Raw genomic sequence first — 26,694 nt, forward strand, 5'->3', positions numbered from 1 at the left:
TACCATATGAACAAAGATTTGATGAAAAACAAATACCTACAAAAGCTAGATCAATACAAATGAATACTATCTTATTATACTTGGAGTCCCATTTCTTACTTTGTTATATCCTTTAACCATAGATCAAACAGGAATATCTTCAACTATTCAAAATATAAAATTTTGGTTTAATTTTATCCATAAACCAAAATTAAAAGAGTTGAATAATGTCAAAAGTCAGTTACAGAATAAAGAAAGATTTCTTTGCACCTTAAAACAAGAACTTAAATATAAGTCTATTGAAGAACGAATAAATACTCCTTCAATTCAACAGAAAATCAAATCAATACAACATCATATAGAAACTTCTATATGCAGTGAACACCCCAATGCTTTTTGGGAAAGAAAAAAGCATAACATTAGTCTACCATATGAACAAGGATTTGATGAAAAACAAATATATATATATATATATATATATGGGTTTGTTTAGTGTTAATAACCTCTCAAAATACAAAGGTTTATGTTGTGATTGGTGTATTTATCAAAATAATCATTATTTTTTTTATTAAAAAAGTATTTAAATAGATAATTTTTCCATCAAGCAAAAACAAATTTAAAATTTTCATAAAAGTACAATGGTATTTTAGAAGTTGTGTGCTGGAATTTTATTTATAGAGTGCCATTGTCTTTTTGTTAAAATTTCAACTTTACCTTTTATGAAATTGACAAAAGTACTCTTTGCCTTGTAGTAAGATTTACAAAATTGCCCCACAAAATTAACTTTTTTTAAAAAAATAGACTACAAAATTAATAAATCCACTCTTCACAACTCTCTATATCTTGGACCTTTGTAATTAGAAGGTTGTGAAGTTTAGATTATCCCTATATATATATATATATAAAAGAAAAAGCTTTTGTGAGCCAATGGGCTAACAAGAAAAAATAAACTCAATGGCCCTGATTGAATCTGGGCCGATCTAACGATCACAAATGCCCAATAGTGTTTGAATTTTAATTTTTTTTTTTACAAATCAAAATCACTTGAAATTTTAGATGTGTGTTGATAAAAAATAGGTTAATATTAAAAAAATATTTTACATGAAAAATAAACAAAATAGCCCCATAAATTTTCGAGGGTATTTTGACTATTTTTAATTTTACGGATTATTTTTTTTATATTTTTATTAGATGCATCTTGATGAAAAGAATATTTATCTAAAATTTCAAGTGATTTGAATTCGTAAAAAAAAAAATTAAAATTCAGACACTTGTGGCTGTCAGATCGGCCTAGATTCAATCTGGACCATTGGACTTATACTATTCTGTGAGCTTGTGGGCACACTCTAGCATCTTCTATATAAATATATATATATATAGGATTTTCTAGCGTTAACAACCCTCCAAATTTCATAGATTCCTTTTAGAGACTCTTGTAAACCGTATTTTTACATTTATTGTACCTATATATATATGAAAAGCCCGCCGATGCCAATGGAGTGAGCCGAACGGGTGGGATCAACTTGAGGAGTTTGAATGGTTGTGATTCTTCTTAGCTTGATTTTAAGCTCAACCAATGGAAATAGCCTGACGAACTATATTCCTATATCTCTCTAGTGTCATGGGACAGGGGCCTCTCTCTCTCTCAAGCAAAAACCCCTTATCTCTCGCTCTTCTGCTGCCCCCTCTCTCTCATATCTGGTTCAGGCCTGTGCCTTTTCGCCCGCCCTGCTTCTCTCTCTCTCTCTCTTTCGAATTTGTGCCCCCTGCCCTCTCTCTCTTGTTTGTGCCCTACCCCCTCTCTTTCTCTTTGTGCCCTCTGCAGCCTGGTCGAGAAAAAGGTACAACTCTCTTTCTCTCTAGAAAAACTTTTGCATTCTCTCTCTAGGAAAATCTTCTCTATGATCACAGGAGCCAGAGGTACAAACTCTCTCTCTCTAGAAAAAAATTTTGCATTCTCTCTCTCTCTAGGAAAAGCTTCTCTCTGATCACAGAAACCATAAGTAAATTTTAGTTCACGCAATGGAAACCCTTTGTGGCCACAGGAACCAGAGGTAAATCTAGGAGAGATGGGTTAATGTTCAAACAGCAATGGCTGCTATTGTTTTCACTGCAAAGAGTGCAGGCACCAGGATCTTTGTGGCCTTTCTTTGCCTTTTTCATGGAACTGTGATTTCCAGTTTTGCCATTGTGGATTTCTTTTAAGCTTCGAAGAGTTCTCTTCCTGTAACAAACCCGTGAAATCTTTTTTAAGGGAACAATTGAACATTGCTGAGTTTGTGCACTTTATGCACAGAGAACTAATAATATTTGAATGACATAGATATGCTCAATTAATCTTATAGACCAACCATTTCAGCATGGGTAAATGCTCTAATTCACAGCATGTTTCAAGGGCTAGTCTTATGAAAAGTTTGAGTAGATTGTTATTCTGTTCAACTTCAAAGAAACACTTACTCCACATGAAGTCCCTTTTATTAAAATATATCTGATTTATATTAATGTGCACCTGCTGATGTTTTCCACATGGTCTTGTGGTGGTGCTGCTGTTGTTCCATTATACATGCTTCTTCCTGTTGTGAACTTCATCTAGATCTAATATGCACTTGACAAACTTTACAAGTGGCTCCTTATGAACGTCCAACACTTAGCAAGAGCTATCTTTTTCCTGAAGGTATGGGAAAACCCTTGAGCTTGAGGAGTTTGTAAGCATTCATGCCTATTAACTATCATTTAAAAAGAAACGTACTAATATTGCTGATTATGCAGTATTCATATGTTAATGTCTATTTGATTTGTGTGGGTATTAGTTGAATTTCCCTTATTTTATTGGCATCAAGTTGACACTTAATTTTGTGCATATGCAGTGCGCAACATACTTTTAATTTTAGGTGATGTGTGCATTCAAATGTTAGAAATTGCAACACCATCAATGTACTTGATTTTTAAACGATGCATTAGCACAACGTTTAGATCATTATTGCATCGCTTTATTTTTGTTTGTCATGCAATATGAGTTAGCATTGCCAATAAGGTAACTAGCTGCCTCATGTAAACCAGCTGATGTGTGCATTCAATAGGTTTGAAAAAATCCCTAACCTAAATGCTGATGCAGCCTTGTTCATCTTTAGCTTACTCCATGCATCGGTTTCCTTTGGAGCTATGTCAAAGTTTAGGTTTGGGGTACTTTACCTTAGGGTAATAATATCCAGCAACCGGGATCGCCCATTTATATTCTTATGCAGTTTTGATGCCTTCCATGATTGTTAGTGTCTTGTGTAACTGCCACAATTTCATGCTCCACCATATAAAAATTGCCATTCATTTACATTTATTCTTTTGAGTGATTGGTTATTGTATCCATATCTTTATAAGTATTACAGTACTAAGAACTTTGTGTTTATTGTAGGGTCTCTCGGACCAATTTTCTTAGATGTAAATTTAAGTAGGTTTCTACAGTAATCTTGTAACGTTTAACTCTAACAGTTTTACTGTTTGGCTCTGATACCACAACGCGCCAAGATCTACAGTAAAATCTTATGGTATTGTTTAGAGTAAATATGTGAATATCATGCTATTATATTTGACTATTTCTTGTAAAATTCTGTAAAAATTGAGACAGAATAAAATTATGCAAATAAAAGGTATTACCGATATATCAATGACTAACCACTGTGTGTGGTTGAAATCTCCTATTTTTACACTAAATAATATTTTAAATTGCATAATATTGGTTAACAATCATTCATGCAAACTGAGACAAATTGTATTAACCAAAGTATAATCTTACAGACAGACAAACCATACTATTACAAACAAGTTAAAGGATTACAGACTATATCTGAAAAGATTACAGGAGAAATTCAACTTGAAAATATGAAAACAACACACTTACTGTGTACATATGCAATAACTGGAAAAAAGTTTCCAGTGTCGCAGGCAAGAGGAAGGCAGAGAATTTATATTGCAATCACACATGCTGATATAAAAGAAAAGAGGAGAGATAGAACCTGGTAGGTGAATAGATATGAAGCTATGAGGTCAAGATAGCTTGAGGATGATGCAGTATCTCCAGAGAGAAAGGTAGAAGAGAAAAGAGGAAGAGAAAAGATGATGAGTAGAAGCGGAGCAGAGGAAGTGGTGTTTAGAAGAGAGGCTCAGAACTCAGAGAGGTTTGAGATCTCTGATGGGGATTAAGCAAGGGAGTCCTGAAGGCTTTGGACTGAGGAGTGAGCGACCTGCCGAGGAGTGAGCGACCTGCCGAGGAGTGAGCGACCTGAGGATTAAGGAAGAGAGAACCTCCTTATATAGGCGAGGTTCCTTCGAGGCGAAGCAAAGGAGATAAGACCAAAAGGGAGAAAAGACAGCGGAGGAATCAAACAAAAAAGAAGAAGACAAAAAATAAAAGAAAAGGATGCTTTGAAAAGCATCTTTGTACAGTATTTCTTTTTGTTTCTTATGACGTGGCTACAGTAGCAGCATCTTGCACAGGGAGATTTGTCGGGGAAGTGGCCACAGTAAACTACTTTATGTACAGTGCCTTGTTGTCGTTTATAAAAGTGGGCACAGTGATTGGTATCTTTGAATAGTCTTTTTTGTCTTTTCTGTCGGTGGAGCTTTGTCTTTTATGGAGCTTTGTCGGTGGAGCTTTGTCGTGAAGCTTATGGTCTTTGACTGCATTCATCTAGATCTTCTTCTTCCGGATCTGTTTCTTCTTTTGGATCTGCTTCACTGAGTTGTAAGTATCTATTGGTGTGTAGTGGAGAGGACTGGACAGTTTCTTTTGAGGACACTGGTTTTCGTCCTGCCTCAGCAAATATTTCTTTCATTTGTTGCTCTAACATTTCTTTTGAGGCATTGGGATTGGATTGGAGCATGTTTCTCAAATATGTAGGGAAATCAAAAGAGGTATTGGCTGTATTTGGGCTTGGTTGATATATAGGTGTTTTCTGGGGTATTCTTTTAGGAGTGATGGTTGTGGGATCCATGTTAAATATGTCCCACCATTTGACTGAGATAGTTTTGCGCAGTCTAGGAATATAAGTATGGTCAGCCGTATTATTAACAGAGATTGTATATTCCCATTTCATGATCCATGAGATTTGGTATAATGCCATAAAGTAAAGGTGAGTGTCAATAGTATTATCAATATTGTTGTATTGCACAAATTGTTTCTGCACTGTTTTGTAAGCAGGAGGTAAAATTGAAGTTGTTGATCCCCATACTAAAAACCAGTTTTTAAACCATGTGGGGAATCTTTCAAAAACAGGTAACCGGAACTGGATGTACCAGCTGTGAGTATTGTTTGGATTTTGGTAGTAAAAGAATTTATGCCAGGCTTCAATATATTCGGCATATTTGTAATATTTGTATGAGAAATCTGGGTTGTGTAATTTCTTGCCTTGAGCGGGATTGTTACCCCACTCATCATAAGAAAGCAGTTTCTTTATTTGGATTTTTGAGTAAGCAATTACTCGAGTGTTCTGCTGGTAATAATGGACAACAGAGATGGACCCTGTTTCCATAAGAATAACCTCATAATATTCTCGGGTTTTAACCCCATTGGTTGGGTTTAGATGGTTGATCAAATATAAAGGAGCAAGTTTAATAGGTTCTGTATTGATATGATGTTCATCAATAGTGATGTCCATCAAATAGGCTCGTTCAATATATGAGGACTTAGGCATAGTAGGTCTTGAAGTGGATTTTGATTGGGCTGGAGTATATATAGGATTTGAAGTATGAGCCTCAGGGTAAGTGATCTGATGTATAGGAGAATTTGAAGGTGAAAGGGTTGCCAAAGGCGGAAAGTCACCTTCGAATGGTATTATATTCATTGGGCGTTTATCGTTGCGAGAAATGCCACGAGAACCCATGGAATGAGGTGAAGGTGAAAGTGTAATATTATTATTTCTATTAGCTTTGAAAAGCTGTAGTGCCAAGGACAGTGGTGATTCTTCGTCGTTGGCGTCAGTGTTGCCCCCTTGCAAAAATTCACGGGTGAGAAAATCAGGAAGTGCATTGGAAGTCCCGGGAAGGTGTTCTATTTAAAAATCGAAAGCGGACAGGATAGCCTGCCAGCGAGCAAAAATTTGCTTGGAAACTAAATTTTGAACATCTTTTTGCAGAATGTCCTTGGCTGCTTTGCAGTCAGTTCGTATAAGAAATTGTTGATTGAGAATATCACTTTGGAATTTGGTAACACAATGAACAATGGCTAATAATTCTTTTTTAACCATGGAATAGTTTTTCTGAGTTGGATTCCAGGCCTTAGAAGTATACCTGAGTAGTTGTTCTTGGGTATCAATACGCTGCTTGAGAATACCACCCAAGCCTATATCTGAAGCATCACACTCTATAATTTTGAAAGCAGTGGGATGAGGAAGGGAAAGGCAAACAAGGGTTTTTACCTTTTGTTTGATTACTTGAACTGCATGGGTATGGATATTTGTCCATGGTGGATGATTCTTTTTGAGTCTATCATGTAAAGGTTTAGCATCGATAGCCAAATTAGGATAAAAATCACTAACATAATTTAAACATCCTAATAATCTTTGGAGTTCTTTTTTATCAAGTATTTGATCAGGGAATTTATCAGTAAATTGTATAGATCTGTCTATTGGAATAATAGTGCCGTGGTTTATCATGTGTCCTAAAAACCTAATATTCGTTTTAAATAAGGTGATCTTTTTAGCAGACATTACTAACCCAGCATTCTGGACTGCATGAATAAAAATATTAATATGTTTGATATGGTGATCTATAGATTCAGAGAAAATCAAGACATCATCAATATATACAATCATGAATTGGTAATAAGCATTAAAAACATCATTCATTATTTTTTGAAATTCTGATGGAGCATTTTTTAAACCGAAAGGCATTACATTCCATTCATACTGGCCAAATGGTACATTAAATGTTGTTTTATATTTATCTTGTTCTTGGATTTGTATTTGCCAATATCCAGACTTCATATCGAATTTAGAAAAGATACAAGCATTGGCTACTCTATCTAATAAATCTTTTTTTTTTGGGATAGGATAGCGAATCCATCTTAAGACTTTATTAAGAGGTTTATAATTTATAACTAATCTGGGAACTCTTCTTTCTTTCTCAGCATTTTTATTTACATAAAAAGCTGCACAGCTTCAAGGTGAGGAGCTTGGTCGTATTAATTTCTTTGATTGGAGATCACTGATTTCTTTACGACACATTTCTAGTAAGGTAGTATTTATTTGTATTGGTCTAGCTTTTGTAGGTATTTGTTTTTCATCAAATCCTTGTTCATATGGTAAAGAAATACTATGCTTTTTTCTTTCCCAAAAAGCATTGGGATGCTCACTGCATATCGAAGTTTCTATTTGTTGTTGTATTGATTGGATCTTTTGTTGGATCAAAGGATTTTGTATTTGTTCTTCTATATGCTTATATTTAAGCTCTTGTTTTAACGTACAGAGAAATTTTTCTTTATTCTGTAATTGATCTTTAACATGATTAATTTCCTTTAATTTTGGTTTATGAATAAAATCAAAATGTATTGGTACATTTTGATATTTTGAAGATATTCCTGTTTGATCTATTGACAATGGATATAAAAGGGTAAGGAATGGAACTCCAAGTATAACTGCTTGGCTTAACCCTTTGACCATAATAAATGGTGTATTAATACATTGATGATTATTACAAACAGAAGCATTAGATAATTTATAATTGATAAATAATCTACTTCCATCTGCTGTATTTAATATTTGAGTTGTCTTATCAAAATATTTTGAGGGTACTAAACCTTTATTGATACAGTTGAGATCAGCCCCTGAATCTATTAAGGCTGAAGTTTCAAAACTATAATCTTTTGCAACTATGATTTTGACTTGAATGAACCATTTTTGAATCATAATTTTATCGATTAAATTAACAGAGGGAATAGTTATCACATGAGGTTTAGCTTCTGAAGTTTCTGGTATATCTGGCTCATAAGTCATGAGTCGATCAAATTCTATTTCATCTGTATCAGTTTCTGGTTGAGATAATTGTTGTAATTCTAAAGTTTTAATCCTATTTTTTAATTGATATACGTCTTTTTTGATTTCTTTGATTTCCTGCTTTAAGTTTGAAATCGAAGGTTCTTTTTGTTGAGAAGTATGTTGTTCACTAACTCTTTTCATAATTGAAGCAAAATTGTATTCATCAGGTGATTTATTTATTGGAGGTGTTTTTGCTTTTGTTTTTGTTAATGTGATAAATTTTATGATTACAGATCTTTTTTCCTCTGGATCTGTAATTTTTTCAATAATATCTAATATTAAATTATCTTCCTGAATAAGTGTATGAAGATTATGTGTAGGTATGGGACAACGACAACTATTATCTTTTATTGACTTGGATGATTCCGTATCTGATGAAGAATTGGAAGAATCAGATGATTCAGTCCATAAAAGGTCATCATCCTGAATATTTTCTATATGTGATTCAGTGGAATTGGAAGATGTAGAATCATAATTAATTATATTGTATAATTTTGATTTAATTGTGTCATCTAAATGTAATGATTCTATTTTCTTTTTTAATTTACATTGGTGTTTATAATGACCAACCTTTCCACATTTATAACATACTGGAAGCTTCTTTTTATTCTTTGTGTTTGGAGAGAATTTATTTATAAATTTTCTTTTAGATTTTTTGTATTGTTTATGTACTTTATTGGATTAGGATGTGTACTTGTCTTTCTTATATTTTTTCTTTTTCTTATATAATTTTTCAGGCATATTTTTTCTATCAAAATAATATCCAAATTGTTCACAAAAGTCACCAAGTTCTTTCCTCTTGGTTATTTGTTGTTTATCCAATTGTCTTTTGAGTTTCATATCTGTACATAAAGCTAAGCCTTCAGCACATATTTCTGCTGAGAGTTCTCCTAGTGTATAATCTGAATAAACTATAATTCCATTATGTTTTTTTCTTAGTCTATCTTTGACTTTTTCAGCAAATAAATATGGTAGTTCGGTTATGAATTTTTCTTTCCAGTGGTCTAATTGACAGTCTTCTCGTATTAATAATCGTGAGAAAAATACATCTTTATACCATTTATAATGAGATAATGTAGAACAACGAAGATTGGAGAGCAGATCTTTTGATCTGGCTGCTAATAATGTTGTGCTTCCTACGAAATGAAGTGTAATGGTATATATTAAGGTGTTGACGGCATCACTTTCAGTGTAAATTATTTCTTGATTTTGTTCATTCCTGACGGTCCATTGTCTTGTATTGGTAAGGATTCTATTCTTAGTTTCATCATCTACATAGAAATTCCAACATCCCCTTAACCAACCAGTGAATCCATTTACTATTGCTTTAGCAACTTCTTGATCTGGGTTGCCTGCCATTTTGTTTGCAGAAGCAAACATTGTCATATGCCTCATGACATCTAATATTTTTAATTCTGATAGGCCATCTATTGTCCAATTGACTATTGATCTTCCTGAATATGACACAACTTGTTGTATAGCATCTTCTTCAAGTTGAACGTCAACAGGTGTGGGTCTTTTATGATATGGTAAGGCTGTAATAGGTTTCAAATTTTTTCCATAAGCTATTCTATTCAAATCAATGGGTGTAGTATCCATGAAAGCATTTTCTTGGTTTTGTAAAGTATCTTCTATGATTGGTTCTTCTTGGAGCATCATTGTTTCATGCTCTGGTATTTTGGCTTTTCCTTTATCTGAAGATTCAGATATTGGACTAGTTAATAGCCAAATTATCCCAATTAGACATAAAAGGAATTCTTTCCCCTAAAATCAGTATTCCTACACCAACTATACCATATATATATATATATATATATATATATATATATATATATATATATATATATATATATATATATATATATATATATATATATATTGCGAACAATTTGGTTATTACCTTGATAAAAACAATATGCCTGACATGCTTTATAAGAAGAAGGAAAAATACAAAAATAAAAATAAAGATAAAGACAGAAAGAATTATAAAAAATCTAAAAAGAAACTAATTAATAAATTTTCCCCCAATATCAAGAAAAAGAAAAAATTACCACCAACTTCGGCCAGGATCTACAGTACTGTCATAACCCTTTGTTTATAGGTTGAAACCTTATTAATTTTGTAGGAAAGGTATGTACTGATTTTATAATAAATAAGTGAACAATGAACTATTGTATTTAACTAGTTCTTTTAGGATAAATAAGTGAACAATGAACTATTGTATTTACCTAGTTCTTGTAGGATCTTATAGTAATTAAGAATAAATAGGATTATGCCTGATAAAGGGATAATTGAAATATCAATTACAAACCACTGGGCATAACTATGTTCACCAAGTTTTATATTAAATAAAATCTTGAATTGCATTATCACATATAACCATAAGATATAACAAAATCTTAAACTATTACAGATAACCAGAAGATATAACTAAAACAAACGTACTGTTTTTATTTATCAGAAACTTTACACCCTGATAGTAGGCGAAATATTTTACAGAGAAGTAAATAGCATAGCAGAGAAGAGAGAGAGTATCAAAAAGCATATTACAGAGAATAGAGAGAGAAAGTATATCACAGAGAATAAAGAGAGAGAGTATCAGAAAGCATATTACAGAGAATAGAGAGAGTAATACCAGGGAATATCAGAGAATAGCAGGATAGCAGTATAACAGAGAGACTTACTGTTTGCACAGACAATAACTGGAAAACAATTTCCAGTGATTTGGGCAGTATGAGGGAAGAGATTTGAGATTACAGTCACACATAATAAAGTGAGAAAGGTAAAGATAGAACCTGGTTATTTGAGCTATGAAGGTCAGGATAGCTCTGATTGCACTATTACTTCGGGAAAGCGGTTTGTATCAGAAGAAGAGATTGGCAGATGGTAAACACGGTTTTAGAAGAAGAGGTGAGAAGGTTGAAGGTTTTGAAACGGTTGAAGGCTTTGAAAAGGTTGAAGGGGTTGAAGGCTTTGAAAAGATTGAAGAGGTTGAGGGCTTTGAAACTCTTCTGGGTAGAGAGTGAGAAGAAAAGTAGAAGAGTGTAAGAGAGAAGCGGAAGACCCTCCCTTGAATGAAGAAGGTTGGGTCCTTTTATAGAGGGAGGTTGCTTCTTCCTTAAGAAAGGAATAAAGGAGCTGGAGGAAGAGGACAAGAATGAGAAGACTTAAAGGAGATTCGCCACAGTGGAAAAGGGTGAGCGAGGAGACATAAAGAGATTCGCCACAGGGGTAATACAAAAAAGACAAAAGAAGAAAAAGAAAGAAAAAGGATGCTTTTGAGCATCTTTGTACAGTGTAGCTTTTGTCCGTATTGAATTATGGCTACAGCAGGGCATCTGGAACAGTGTCCTTTGTCGGTGACGTGGCCACTGTTTCTTGTCGTATCTGTCGGTGCTTAGACTCTGGGAATAGTATTTTGGCGTTTATTGTTGATTGCTTTTGTCGTTTATGTGCCAGTGTTGATGGAGACTTTATGGTCTTTGACTGAATTCTTCTGGATCATCTTCTTCTGGATCTGTCTCTTCTGGATCAGTCTCTTCTGGATCAACTTGACTTAGTTGGAGATATCTATTGGTGTGGAGTGGGGAAGACTGTACTGTTTCTTCGGAAGATGTTGGTTTCCTTCCGGCTTCAGCAAAAATCTCTTTCATCTGTTTTTTTAGTTCTTCTTTTGATGCATTGGGATTGGTTTGCAACATACTTCGGAGGTAAGTTAGAAAGTCAAAAGAGGTATTTGCAGTATTTGGGTTTTCCTGGTATTTAGGTGTTTTTGGGGGTATACGTTTTGGTGTGGTCTTGGTGAGACCCATTTGGAAGATATCCCACCATTTTACAGAAATGGTTTTACCCAATCGAGGGATATAGGTATAGTCATTTGTGGTATTGGATGAGATGGTGTAATCCCATTTCATAATCCATGGGATTTGATATAAGGCCATGAAATATAGGTGAGTGTCAATCATATTATCAATATTATTATATTACACAAATTGTTCCTGCAGGTTTTTGAAAGCAGGAGGTAGAACCAAAGAAGTTGAGCCCCACACTAAAAACCAATTTTGAAACCATGTGGGGAATCTTTCAAAAATAGGCAGCCGGAACTGAAGATACCAGCTGTGTGTGTTGTTTGGATTTTGATAGTAAAAAAATTTGTGTCAGGCTTCTATATACTCGGCATATTTGAAATATTTGTATGAAAACTCTGGGTTGTGTAATTTCTTTCCCTGTGCGGGATTGCAACCCCACTCATCATAGGGAAGAATTTTCTTTATTTGAACTTTGGAATAAGCAATGATTCTGGTATTTTGCTGGAAGTAATGGACAACAGAGATGGACCCTGTTTCCATGAGTATGGCTTCATAGTATTCTCTGGTCTTTACCCCATTGGTAGGGTTGAGGTGATTTAGTAAGTATAAAGTTGCAAGTTTGATAGGATCCATATGAACCTGATGTTCATCTATGGTGATATCCATTAAGAATGCTCTTTCAATGTATGCAGATCTTGGGATATTTGATGTAGGAGCAGATTTTGATTGAGCTGGAGAGTATGTAGGAGTAGAAGCATGTGCTTCTTGATAAGTAATTTGATGTATTGGGGACTGTGAAGGTGAACGGATATTTAGAGGTGAAGGTTCTCCTTCATAAGGTACTATGTTTCTCATGGGTTGTTTATCCCTGCGAGAAGTGACACGGGATCCCATGTATTCAGATTAGTATAAAATATCAGTATTAATTTGGTTCTCTTTAAATAATTGGAGAGCAAGGGATAATGGGGATTCGTCGTTGGCGTCAGTGTAGCCCCCCCTGCAAAAATTCGCGGGTTAAAAAATCAGGCAAGGAATTAGAAGACCCGGGAAGGTGTTCGATGGAAAAATCAAAGGCGGACAATATAGCCTGCCATCGAGCAAAGATTTGTTTTGAAACCAAATTTTGAACATCTTTTTGCAAGATATCTTTGGCTGCTTTGCAGTCAGTTCGTATTAAGAAATGTTGATTTAAAATATCACTTTGAAATTTAGTCACAGTGTACTATTGCTAATAGTTCCTTTTTTACCATGGAATAATTAAGTTGAGTAGGATTCCAAGCTTTGGAAGTATAACGAAGTAATTGTTCTTTTGAATCAATTTGTTGTTTTAGAATTCCACCTAGACCTTTATCGGATGCATCACATTCAATGATTTTGAAAGCAGTTTGATGTGGAAGGGAGAGACATTCTAGTGTCTTTACCTTTCTTTTGATTACCTGGACTGCTCGAGTATGAGTATTTGTCCATGGTGGAGGATTCTTTTTGAGTCTATCATATAAAGGTTTAGAATCTAATGCAAGGTTAGGATAAAAATCACTAACATAGTTCAAGCAACCTAAGAATCTTTGAAGTTCCTTTTTATCAATTATTTGATCAGGGAATTTATCAGCAAATTGTATCGATCTATCTATGGGAATGATAGTGCCATGATGAATCATATGGCCTAAAAATCTTATATTGGTTTTGAATAGTGTTATCTTTTTGGCTGAAACAACTAGTCCAGCATTCCTTACTGCATGTATAAATGTGTGAATATGTTTGATATGTTGATCTATTGATTCCGAGAATATTAGGACATCATCAATATATACTATCATAAAATGATGATAAGCATTAAACACATCATTCATAATTTTTTGGAATTCTGATGAAGCATTTTTCAAGCCAAATGGCATAACATTCCATTCGTATTGTCCAAATAGAACATTAAATACAGTTTTGTATTTATCTTGTTCTTGGATTTGTATTTGCCAGTAACCAGATTTCATATCGAATTTGGAAAAGATACATGCTTGAGCAACTCTATCCAATAAATCTTTTTTATTGGGGATTGGATATCTTATCCATTGCAAAACTTTATTTAGTGGTTTATAGTTAATAACAAGTCTAGGAACTCCTCTTTCCTTTTCAGCATTTTTATTGACATAAAAGGCTGCACAGCTCCAAGGTGAGGAGCTTGGTCTTATAAGCTTTTTGTTTTGAAGATCTTGAATCTCTTTTCGACACATATCCAATATGATAGTATTCATTTGTATTGGTCTAGCTTTTGTAGGTATTTGTTTTTCATCAAATCCTGGTTCATAAGGTAGACTTATACTATGCTTTTTTCTTTCCCAAAAAGCATTAGGATATTCACTACATATTGAAGTTTCGATATGTTGTTGTAACGTTTCAATCTTTTGTTGTATTGAAGAAGTTTGTAATTGTTCTTCAATAACCTTATATTTAATTTCCTGTTTTAGAGTACAAAGAAATTTTTCTTTGTTATTTAATTGACTTTTGACACTATTAAGTTCTTTCAATTTTGGTTTATGTATAAAATTAAAGTGTACTGGAATATTTTGGATAACTGACGATATTCCTGTTTCATTTGTAGTTAAAGGATATAGCAGTGTAAGAAATGGAACTCCAAGTATGATTGCTTGGCTGAGTCCTTTGATCATTATGAATGGTGTATTTATACATTGGTAATTATTACAAACAGAAGCATTGGATAATTTATATCTAATAAATAATCTACTTCCATCTGCTATATTTAGTATTTGAGTAGTTTTGTCAAAGTATTTTGAAGGTACAAGTCCTTCATTGATACAGTTTAAGTCAGCTCCGGAATCTATTAAAGCTGATGTTTCAAAACTATAATCTGGAGCAACAATTATTTTAACATAGACAAACCATTTTTGGACTACTATTTTGTCTATTAGATTGATAGAAGGAGGAGGTATTTCTTTGGCTTCTGAGGATTCAGGGATGTCTGATGATGGATTAATTTTTATTAATTCATCAAAATCTATTTCATGTGTGTCTGACTCTTGCTGTGACATTTGTTGTAATTCTAATGATTTAATTCTATTTTTTAAGTGAACTATTTCAGTTTTTATTTCTTTGATTTCTTGTTTAAGATCTGAAATGGTTGGTTCTTTTTGTTGAAAAGTATGTTGATCACTTACTCTTTTCATTATTGAAGCAAAATTATATTCATCAGGGGTTTTATTAATAGGACTTGGTTTTGCCTTATTTTTTGTAATATTAATGAATTGAGTAATGACGTTTCTTTTCTCATTTGGATCCACTATTTTATCAATAATGTCTAGGATGAAATTATCTTATTGTGTAAGTGTGTGAATATTATGTGTTGGTATTGGACAACTACAATCATCATCCTTTGAGCTAGATGACTGTGTATTTGAATTACTAGTGGAGTCAGAGGAGTCTGTCCACATGAGATCATCATCTTGGATTTGATCAATATAAGAATCTGAAGAAGTGGTAGATGAAGAATCATAATCAAATATGTTATATAATTTAGTTTTTATTGATTCATCCAAATGTAATGATTCTATTTTCTTTTTTAATTTACATTGATGTTTATAATGTCCTACTTTACCACACTTATAACAAACTGGTAATTTTCTCTTTTTTTTGGTATTGGGGGAAAATTTATTAATTAGTTTCTTTTTAGATTTTTTATAATTCTTTCTGTCTTTATCTTTATTTTTATTTTTGTATTTTTCCTTTTTGTATTTTTTCTTCTTCTTATAGAGCTTGTCATGCATATTGTTTTTATCAAGGTAATAACCAAATTGTTCGCAAAAATCACCAAGTTCTTTTCGCTTAGTGATTTTCTGTTTATCCAATTGTCTTTTGAGTTTCATATCTGTGCATAAAGCTAAACCTTCAGCACATATTTCTGCGGAGAGTTCTCCTAATGTATATGAGGAATAGACAATAATTCCATTATGTTTTTTCCTTAGTCTTTCCTTGACTTTTTCAGCGAATAAATATGGTAGACCGGCTATAAACTTTTCTTTCCAGTGGTCTAACTGACAATCTTCTCTTATTAATAATCTTGAGAAAAATACATCTTTATACCATTTATAATGTGATAGGGTAGGACAGCGTAGATTAGATAGCAGATCTTCTGATCTTGCTGCGAGTAAAGTTGTACTGCCTACAAAATGAAGTGTAATGGTATATATTAGAATGTTGACAGCATCACTCTCTGTATATATTATTTCTTGATTTTGTTCATTTCTGGCTGTCCATTGCCTAGTATTGTTGAGGATTCGGTATTTGGTTTCATCATCTACATAGAAATCCCACCATCCTCTTAACCAGCCAGTAAATCCATTAACAATGGCTTTTGCAACCTCTTGATCAGGATTGCCTGCCATTTTATTTGCAGATGCATACATAGTCATATGTCTCATAACATTCAATATTTTTAATTCTGATAATCCATCTATTTGCCAATTGACTATCGATCTTCCTGAGTATGATACTACCTGTTGTATGGCATCTTCTTCCTTTTGTATATCAACAGGTGTGGGTCTCTTATGATATGGTAAGGCTGTTACTGGTTTCCAGTATTTTCCATAGGCAATTCTATTTATGGTTTCTGTAATGGGGGTAGTATCCATAAATGCTTTTTCTTGATTTTGAATTGTATCTTTTATGATTGGTTCTTCTTCCTGAAGCATCATTGATTCATGTTCAGGTATTTTTGCTTTACCTTTATCAGAGGACTCAGGTGGTGTATTACCAATAGGTGAAGGAGGGATATTTATTGTTGGAGAAGGGATTCCCTTGATATCTAGTTGGGATAATTTTGATAGCAATTGATCCATAAGAGATTTATTATTATCTCCAATATGAAATTTATTCTTATTCAATTCTGGAGGTGGTTTGAACAAAACTGATTTAGGTATTTGTGTAGCAGAAGATTGTTCTTTAGTGACAAGTCTTTCTATCCTTTCTGCTTACTTTCCTAACGATTGCATATACAGATTGGTATAATTATTTTGTTTTACAATATGAGGTATTAACTCTTGTTTCTTACCAAGTTCTTTAGGTACGATTTTATATGGAGTAGCAATTATATCATATAAGGATGGAGGTTGAGTAGGCTCATCCTTAACTGGGACTTTTGTTTTAAGTATAATACTTTTTTCAGGTGGATGTGTACTAGCAGTGGTAGTACCATCAGTGCTTATATAGGTTTTTACTTTTATTGTCTGAATTTCATCAAATGAAGAAGGGATATGAAGTTTATGTTGATAATTACTTATTAACCATAAAAAATAACCTTCTGTTTCCCTTTCCTTTTTAAGGAATTGATTATATTTAGCCTGTAATTTTTCTCTTAACTGTAATGGTACATTTGTAAGATACCATTTTCTGATATGTCTATTTTCATGTGACATAAAGTCTTGCTTAATATAATTGTGATCAATTTTTTTCTTTTTTCTTTCTAATTTAGCGGCTAAATATGCTACTATATATTCATCTGAATATTTATCATGAGGATTGTCATATTCTTCTACTTGTAAGGTTAATATTTGAAAGTCTTGTAATTCTTCTATACTAGGTTCAGTAGTATTTGTAGTACTAGTTTCAGGAGTATATGTAGGAATAACAACATGATCTGTTGTTCTCCTTATTCCTTGAAATTGTAGGTCTGAACTAGGTATTGAAGAAGACTGAGTAGGAGGTGGTAGTATTATGACATTTGGATCAGTAGAATAGGATTTTCTACTTGGTATTGTATTTTTTATATTCCTTTTTCTGTTTATATTTATATCATCTTGAACTTGTAATTGTTGGAATTTAATTTCAATATTACCATCAGGATGTTCTATGATTTGATTAGGAATATGATGCTGAGGAACCTCTTGTGGTTGATTGGCATGCTGTAATGCCCATGACTGTGGTAGTCTAATATCTGACCATTTTATTGTTTTGGGAACAATCATATTCGATTTTTCCATGTTTGTTTGGAATAAAATAGTTTGATCTTTTTGATCAATTTGCATAATATTTGGGCATAAGGTGTTCATGACTTTGTAATATATTCTATAAACTATTGCTAAGTTTTGAGATCCTTGGGTCATATGAAACCCATGTGTTTTTAAATTAATTGTTAATATATCTAATATATTTGGGTCAGTCAAAGAAACAGAAAAATTTGGAAAACAGTTAAAATATATGGGACCACTACAATGGCTGGATTCAACCATGCCGAGTAGCGAGTCTGTGAATATATTGTGTCTTGTATCTCTTAGGCATACAAGCACAGAAGTGTTCAACCCTAATCGGGTCAAAGGTTTTACGGCTATTTGAATTAATCCAATATGTAAATATTTGTAATTATGTTCTTTATGTTTTCAATGATTTTCTTTGACAGTAGGTGAAAGTTTTCTTGATTTTGAGTGACTGACAAACTTTCTCCTACAGTCTTGATGGCATAACCCATCTTGAATCTGAATGATCCTTTATTATAAATGTCATGAATTGGTACCTTAGGTATGTTCCAGTTTTGAATATTATGTTCAATGTCATTTATAACTATTTGTTCTTTGTTTTTACTCTAAGTGTTTGAGATGAAGTTGCATTTTTACTAGTTAGATTCCTTATTAAATTTACTATCCGTAAGTTGCGGATAATGACAATCTAAACATTCAGTGGCCCAGCGTTTTCCCTAAGCGGCTCTTCCTGGCCTTGGCGGTACTTTGCAATAGGCTTTCACTTGTCTCTTGTCTTAACTCTCGGACCAACTTTCTAGGATGTAAATTTAACTTAGTTTCGCTAGTCAAGATGTAACTTTTATCTCATACTACTTATTGGTGTACAAGAACAGATTCACTGTTTTGACAGTTTAACTTTTTATGGTATATATATATATATATATATATGTGTGTGTGTGTGTATGTGTGTGTGTGTGTGTGATGAGACCATTTATCTTTAGTATAAAGTGGTCACAATTAATCTTGATCATTGGATATAAAATTGGACGGTTATGTAATTTGAATTTGTAGAAAAAAATTCAAATTAAAATACGAGGCGAGGTCATGACCGTTAGATCGTCCCAAATTGAATCTGGGCTATTAGGCTCATAGGTAGTTGTGAGCTAATAGGCCTATGCTTGCTTTTTCCATATATATATATATATATATATATATATATGGAGAATATGAGGTTAACCCACTAGCTAATAATTATAGTGTTAGCCCTGTTTTTCCGATTGAAAAAGCGGCGATCCGTATCGGATATCGATCACGACCTTATTTTGTAATATAATCTTACTGTTTTTTCTATTTTCCAACAATAGAAAAAATGGCGATCCGAATCGGATATCGCCCAAGCCGTCTCAGATCCAACGATTGAAAAATCAGCGATCCGAATCAGATATCGTCCAATCTGGATCGGATATCGTCCAAGCCATCCCAAATCCAACGATTGAAAAATCAACGATCCGAATAGGATATCACCCAAGCCATCCCTGATCCAAAAAAAAAAACTGGATTCAAATTTTTAATGTTTAAATCGCATGCTTATGTCATGGAGCTACACGGCACAACGACCAATTTTGTATTTAAAAATTCCTTGGTTTTCTTTTCCGACCCACCTGATTTTGCTTTGTATTAAAAATTCCTTAGATTTTCATTTCCCATCCACCTTTTGCTTGGGTGGAAGAAGCCCTCATAGATTAACCCTATTCCCAAACAATCCCTTAACAATAATGTTGTTTCACCTCAAATTGTATGCCTTTTTCGTCCCACGTCTCTTCAATGTGGGATAATTCTCATGGCCCAATCCAAAAAAATGATGGCATTAAATGAGCATATAAATTAGTGCTATTAGGTATGGATAGGTGGGCCCTATAAATAGATCTTTCTTTTTTATACAAGGACATCTATAAAAATGAAATGGCCTATAATTCTTTTTAAGATTATTTATATATATTTATTTTTAAGATTTAATCATTTTTAAGATTCTTTATATTTATTTATTTTTATAATATACAAACATAAAGTACACATAATTAATCTTTAATTATATAATTACAAAAATAAAATTTCATATAATAATTTACAAAAATTAACATAATTATATGAAATTGTTGTGCTAGCTCATAGGATATTAAAACAAAAAACAAAAAATAATACTAATACTTGTTTATTGAACATTAAAAAAATTACTAGTTTATAGGATATTTGAAGAGAGAAAAATAACACTAGCTCATATTACTTTAGAATTTATTTAAAGTTTCTTTATCAAGTAACATAACATTCCAAATTTATGTTACTAAATTCTATATTTCTATCAACACTAATTATTATACATTAGATTTATTTATTTGTGAGGGTCATACCCTTGTTTTTTTTAATCACGTTTATTTTAATGTTGTAATTAATAATTATATTAATTACAATGATAATCAAATCTTATATTTTATTTATTAATTTATTTACATTATAAATTATGCAATATATTATTTTTTGTTATAGTTGTAGATTAGATTTTTAAATTAAATGATATTATAACACTAATTTCAAATTTATTCTTATTTGTATAGTAAATTCATGAGAAAAATAATAAAATACAAACCAATAATTCTAATTTCAATGTATAAGATTATATTTAGTTAGGTTTTAATAAATGTTTGATGAGAATCTTTATACAGGAAAATAACATCTCAATATTCGCATATTGATGCAAAAAAATACAAGTTATTAATGTAGTACCCTTACTTCTAATTGGATTCCTAAAAAGCAACATTTATAATGATTTTTAATAATTGTTTTGAATTTTTCTAAGGCTAAATCCAACTGATTCGGCCGATTACTAATCCAAAACACCGATTCACTGATCCAGATGGGTTTTTGGGGTGTCCGATTTGGGGGCACCAATCTATTTTTTAAACCACTGGTTTTTTCTATAAATCCAAATCATATGAAATTTTAGGTGTCCATTCTTTATACACCTAATAATAATGATAATAATAATAATAATAATAATAATAATAATAATAATAATAATAATAATAATAATAATAATAATAATAATAATAATAATAATAATAATAATAATAATAGTAATAATAATAATAATAATAATAATAATAATAATAAAATACTTAATAAAATAAATAAATTGATCAAAATACCCCTGAAATGTTTCAAGGGTATTTTGGTCAATTTATTTTTAAGAATTTATTTTTGATATTTTTATTATATTCTTCTATTTTTATTATATTCTTCTATTTTTAAATAATAAAGACTCAAAATTTTAAAAGATTTGGATTTGTAAAAAAATATTAAAATTAAAAAACTATAGCTATTAGCTTGTGGGCTAACAACATGTTTTCCTATAAATATATGGATGTGGTTTCTACCTTAAACAATCCAATTAAGGCACACCTCCAAATTTTGTCATAACATGTAATTCAAACACTATAGCTATTAAAATCAAGACTCTAATACTATAGCCATTAGCTAGTGGGCTAATAACATATTTTCCTATATATATGGGTGTAGTTTCTATAAGGTTGCAATCTTAAACAATCCAATCACCTCCCAGTTTTATTATAACATGTAATTTTGGTATAAAAATGCTTAGGATTATCTAAAATTCTATTTTTCATATCTAATTATAAAATTTTAAACTCCATAAAAGGTTAAAATCAAGTAGATCTTCAAACATATGAAAATCTTGAAAACGGATGGTCTAGATAATGTATTGCAAGATACACTATTTTTGGTACTCAAATTTTTTCTTTTTCATAGTTATACATATCAATATCGAGATGATCAATTAAACAGTTTTAAACATTAAAACAACCTTTTTCAATGGATTTTTGAGGTGCATCTTTAATTCTATATTTTAAGGTTGCAACCTTATACAAACTTTCCATATATAATATGTGTGTTGGTGTGGTCGTTATTTAACAATTTCTTAAAATAGATCTTCACCTTTTATGTGGAGAATCGTTTTCAAAAATTGTTAAATGATGACCACTCTGGGAGCTTAGCACAGACGAATCATCGACATAAATGATTCAGATGTCTTAGATACTTTTATATGGTTAGGATATCTAAAGTGAAAGAATATTTGAGAAAAATAAAGATAGGAAAGGCTTTAAGGCCGATGATATATCAATAAAGGTTTACAAGTACATGAGCAAGATTGGCATATTCTCATTTGACCAAGCTACTCAAGAAATGCTAGATGAATGAAGGAAAAATATTGTGGTACCTATTTAAAAGAACAAATGAGATATACAAACTTTTACCACTTATCATATGATCAAACTTACGAGTCATGCTATAAAATTGTGGCAGAGAATAATTGAGTAACGACTATGACATTAACGAGTATATTAGAAAGTAGGGAAAATATCTCAATACCCCCTATTTTTAGGTTTCAATTCACAATACACCTAAGGTTTTAAAAAATATCTTGGGGCGTAAAATTTATAGATTTTATTTCTTCTAACCCCCTGAGCTACTTTAAACCTGTTTTTTAGGCCAAACAAATCTAAAAAGATAAGCCTTTTCTGGAAGCCATCATCCCAAAATTCTCTCTCCCTACACCCCTTTTCTCTCTCTCTCTCTCTCTCTCTCTCTCTCCTTTCCCATCTCTAGCCCATCGCACTCTCTCCTCCCACTCTCTCTCTTCATGTTTCCCATCTCTCTCCCCTCACTCTCTTTCCTCCCAAATACACAGTAAGTATATGGATAGAAATATAGGTATTTGGATAGACACAGGAAGAGAGAGAGGTGTTTGGTGATGAGAGGTTACCAGGAGGAGAGAGAAATACGTGTTTGGTGGTGAGAGGTTATTAGGAGGAGAGAGAAATACGTGTTTGGTGGTGAGAGGTTACCAAGAGGAGAGAGAAAGAGGTGTTTGGATAAACACAGGAAGATAGAGTGGTGTTTGGATAAACACAGGAAAATAGAGAGGTGTTTGGATAAATACGGGAGAAGATAAATGCTTGGTAGTGAGAGGATATCAAAAGGAGAGAAAGAAGTGTTTGGATAAACACGGGAGGAGAGAGAGAGTGAAACACGTAGAAAAAGAGAGAAAGAGATAAGTTTGAGGTATATAAATGAAGAGAGAAAATGTATTGGGTTTAGAAAGAGCATGTCTTTCCCACATTTATTTAGGTTAAAAAATAGGTTTCAAGTGACAAGGGGGTTGGAAGATATTTTTTAAAACCTTGAGTTTATTAAGAAATAAAATTTTAAAATAAGGGATATGTAGATATTTTCCCTATAAAATATTTTGATTGTATGCAAAGGAGAACAACCATTGAGGCCATTTTCTACTTAGGCAATTGATTTAGAAGTTTACCAAGAATAGAAAAGTCTTCCATATGGTCTTTTATTGATTTAGAGAAAACGTGCAATAGTCAATAGAGTACCTAGAGAGAAAATTTTATAGGTTCTAGAAAAGAAAGGAGTCTCAAGATGATATATTGACATGGTTAGGGATATATTCGACAGAGCTAACTAATATGAAGACAACTACTAGAAAGCAAATTAGTTTTCAGTGACTATACGCCTATATCAAGGGTTTGTGTTAAGTGCATATCTATGTTCTTTGGTTATAGACGTGTTAACTTGACATCTACAGGATGAGATCCTTGTATAATGATATTTGCGAATAACATAGTTTATATTGATGAGAATTGAGACAATGTAAATGCAAAATTAGAACTTTAGATGATACTTTAGAATTTAAAGGTTTTAAAGTTAGTCGGACTAAAGCAAGATATATGGAATGCACAAAAAAAAAATTAAAAAAAAGGAGAAAAAATGATGAATTAGTTAAAATTTCATGGCCAACTACTATATTATGTTCGATATCTTGGATCGATAATGTATCAAAAATAAGAGATTGAGGAAGATATTGCTTATAGAATTAGAGTTGGGTGGACAAAATGGAGATGTGCTTTTGGAGTCTTATATAATTGTCATATACCATTCTATGGCACAAAATGTTGAGAGGATAATAAATAACATTTCTATAGAATGAGTATAGTTAAGATGAGGATGTCGAGATGGATATATGGTAAGACAAGAAAAGATAGAATTTGAAGTGAATATATTTGAGGAAACTTAAAGGTAGCTCCAATAAGTAATAAAAAGAGGAAAAGTACTTAGGTGATCTGATCATATATAGCAATAGTGAGGAAGGACGATATGGTTCGAGTGGAAGGTTCTAGAAGGGCAAGAGGAAAGCCCCAAAGAGCATGGATAGAAGTAATGAACAAAAATATAGTGACTTATAGTCCTACTGAAGTTTTGAGCCTTGATAGAACGGAATGACGAAACATAATTCGTATAGCTGAACCCAAATGGTTAGGATAAGGTTTGGATGATGATGATGATTATAGTTATTACCTTTATATATTCCAAAATGGTTTTCCTATCAAAATCCCTTGAAAACTTATTTTTAAATTTTAAAAGAACTCTTTTTTGCTTTTTGGATCATGACTGAATTTTAAAAGTAATTTTAAAATTATAAATATGCCATTCTTGAAATTTTTTAAGTCAAATATTTCGGAGTAGTAAATTATAGGTTCAATATTAGTATGAAATATCCTAGAGTAATATACATTTTCAGAGCATGCAACTCTCCCCCTCTCTCTCTCTCTCTCTCTCTCACACACTCTATATATATATATATATATATATATATATATATATATATATATATATGAAAAACACTATAAAACGCCTATAAGTGAAGTTCTACAGCACTTCACCTACGGCCTTATCATCGTTCACAGTTTATCACACGGTCATAGATGTCTGATAGTATTTGAATTTTAATATTTTTTTTAACAAATCATAATGATCTCAAATTACGTAGGTGTGTGTGCCTTAGTGAGATGCACATGAATAAAATATAAAACAAATAATTTGAGTAATACAAATTATGAAAAATAACCCTATAACATTTCAGGGGTAAATTCATTTTATTTTATGACTATTATTTTTAAATATTTTATTTTGGTACGACTTAATCATATATACACACGCCCCAAATTTTAGATAAATATGATTAATACAATAATTATAAAAATTCAAATACTACCAAACAATTTTGACCGTGTGATAAACTTTGGACGGTGATGAAGTGTAAGTGAAGTACTGTAGTACTTCACCTATAGACGTTTTGTAGATGCTTCCATTATTTATATATTATTATATATTAAACGAGAGGAATACCCTATCTATTTTTGTAACATATGTTTTATTTTTCCTCATCCTTAATAAATATCGTTTTACCTACAAGATTTTATCTTCTCTCTCTTATTTTTGTACCACGTATCTCATTTTTTCTCTTTCTTAATAAATCTCTCCTCCACCCATATTATTTTCTCTCTTCACTCTCTCCCCATTATTAATTAATAAAATATTCAATTGTGAAGATAAATAGATTAAATTCTCTCTAATATACCATGCTTTATTAAAATTATTTCAATGATTAATATTAAATATCATGTGCAAAGCACTACATATTATTGGCATATTGTTGGTACGTGATATATATATATATATATATATAGATAAAGCTGAAGTAAACCCACTAGCTAATAATTACAATGGTAACCTGATATGATAGTCGCGACCTCATTTTGTAATATAATTTTAATAATTAATATACGAATCCAAAACACACAAAATTTTAAATGCTCATTCTTCTCATCAGAGCACACCTAATAAAAAAAAATAAAAAAATAATTCGTAAAATATATATTAACCACAATACCCATGAAAAATTTCAATTGTATTTTGATTTTTTTTTTTTTTGTGAATTATTTTTTTGATATTTTTATTAAATTCTTCTATTTTAAAGAATAAACTCTCAAAATTTCAAATGATTTAAACATGTAAAAAAATTTATTAAAATTAAAATACAAAATACAATCATGACTATTTGATCGGTCCGAATTCAATCTAAACCGTTGGGCTAATATTTCTCTACTTATTTCTACCAATCACCTCAAAGCTATCAATTATTTTAAATTGTAAGGCCATAATCATACCATTCTTTTGTGCCAACCATCCGGATTCTAGTTCCTAGATTTCGCTGAGAGGGAAAAAATATTCTCACTTTGTTACCTTCGTAACCCTCCTGCATCGAGTCATTGACAATAATAACATACCCTCTTAAGAACCTAGGGCCTCCTGATCTATTCCACAAATTTCTCTTTCTAAAATTTTCAGCGCCCTTTTTTGATTGGGTCATAACGAATGTACATTGCAACCATAGGCCAGAAAAAATTTTCTGACTTTAGTGTAATACATTTGTATAGAAAAAATCCATTCCACATATTACAGTTGGGGAAACCTAGCTTACAATTTGCACCCTGTAATGTACAAAGAAAAATTTCACAAGACTTTTTGATCATTGTCCCATAAATTTCAAAATGGGTAGTTGTCACATTAAATAGATTCCAAAAAAAATGCTCGGATTTTGTAGCTCATCTCGAACGATCCAATTTGACAATGAAAATAATTGCAACTTCCATATACAAAAAGACAATATCTTTGCCGATAATCCCTTTCACAAATAATAGAACCACACCATGGAAAAAAGGAGGAAAACCAAGTTTAAAATTTATCAGGCTACGCAACAACAACACATGCATTCCATTCCAGGCTCTAACTTGTTCAATAGGTGTAGGTAAAGCTCCATTTTCTTTCATGTTCTTATAGAACTTGCATGCACAAGCTTTGTGGTTGCCTTGCTTGAGTTGACTGGGATGAGAAAATGCAAAAACAAGTACTTCCATCTGGTTTCTATCTGGTTTGCTGACAGGTCGTTAAACCTAACAAATTAGTGTAGGCATTACCAAAAAAATTCAA

The 26,694-nt window shown here is 32.0% G+C and overlaps 1 protein-coding gene and 1 long non-coding RNA gene across 6 annotated transcripts in view; one reads left to right on the forward strand and one right to left on the reverse strand.

Annotated features, from left to right (window-relative positions):
• The first annotated feature begins 1,615 nt into the window (after positions 1 to 1,615).
• LOC110006935 (uncharacterized) lies at positions 1,616 to 17,092 on the forward strand. Of its 2 annotated transcripts, XR_002280332.2 has the most exons (3): positions 1,616 to 1,820; positions 2,573 to 2,653; positions 16,533 to 17,092. It is a non-coding gene; the product is annotated as an uncharacterized LOC110006935 (long non-coding RNA). The 2 variants fall into 2 exon arrangements; XR_002280333.2 differs by lacking the exons at positions 2,573 to 2,653; positions 16,533 to 17,092 and adding an exon at positions 2,025 to 2,329.
• A 9,010-nt stretch (positions 17,093 to 26,102) lies between these two features.
• Positions 26,103 to 26,694, reverse strand: part of LOC18430470 (RNA-binding (RRM/RBD/RNP motifs) family protein) — a 56,109-nt gene continuing 55,517 nt past the window's right edge. For 2 of the 4 annotated variants that reach the window (XR_016050839.1, XM_020665050.2), the window contains exon 9: positions 26,216 to 26,657. The gene's annotated coding sequence lies outside the window, so the exon portion shown is untranslated. Of the gene's footprint in view, positions 26,196 to 26,215; positions 26,658 to 26,694 lie in introns of those variants that run through there. The other 2 variants (XM_088860265.1, XM_088860263.1) reach the window with 2 other exon arrangements.

This window comes from Amborella trichopoda, chromosome 3 (assembly GCF_054954075.1).
Source record: "Amborella trichopoda isolate Santa Cruz 75 chromosome 3, AtrichopodaSantaCruz75HAP2 v2.0, whole genome shotgun sequence".
In the NCBI taxonomy this organism is placed as follows: domain Eukaryota; kingdom Viridiplantae; phylum Streptophyta; class Magnoliopsida; order Amborellales; family Amborellaceae; genus Amborella; species Amborella trichopoda.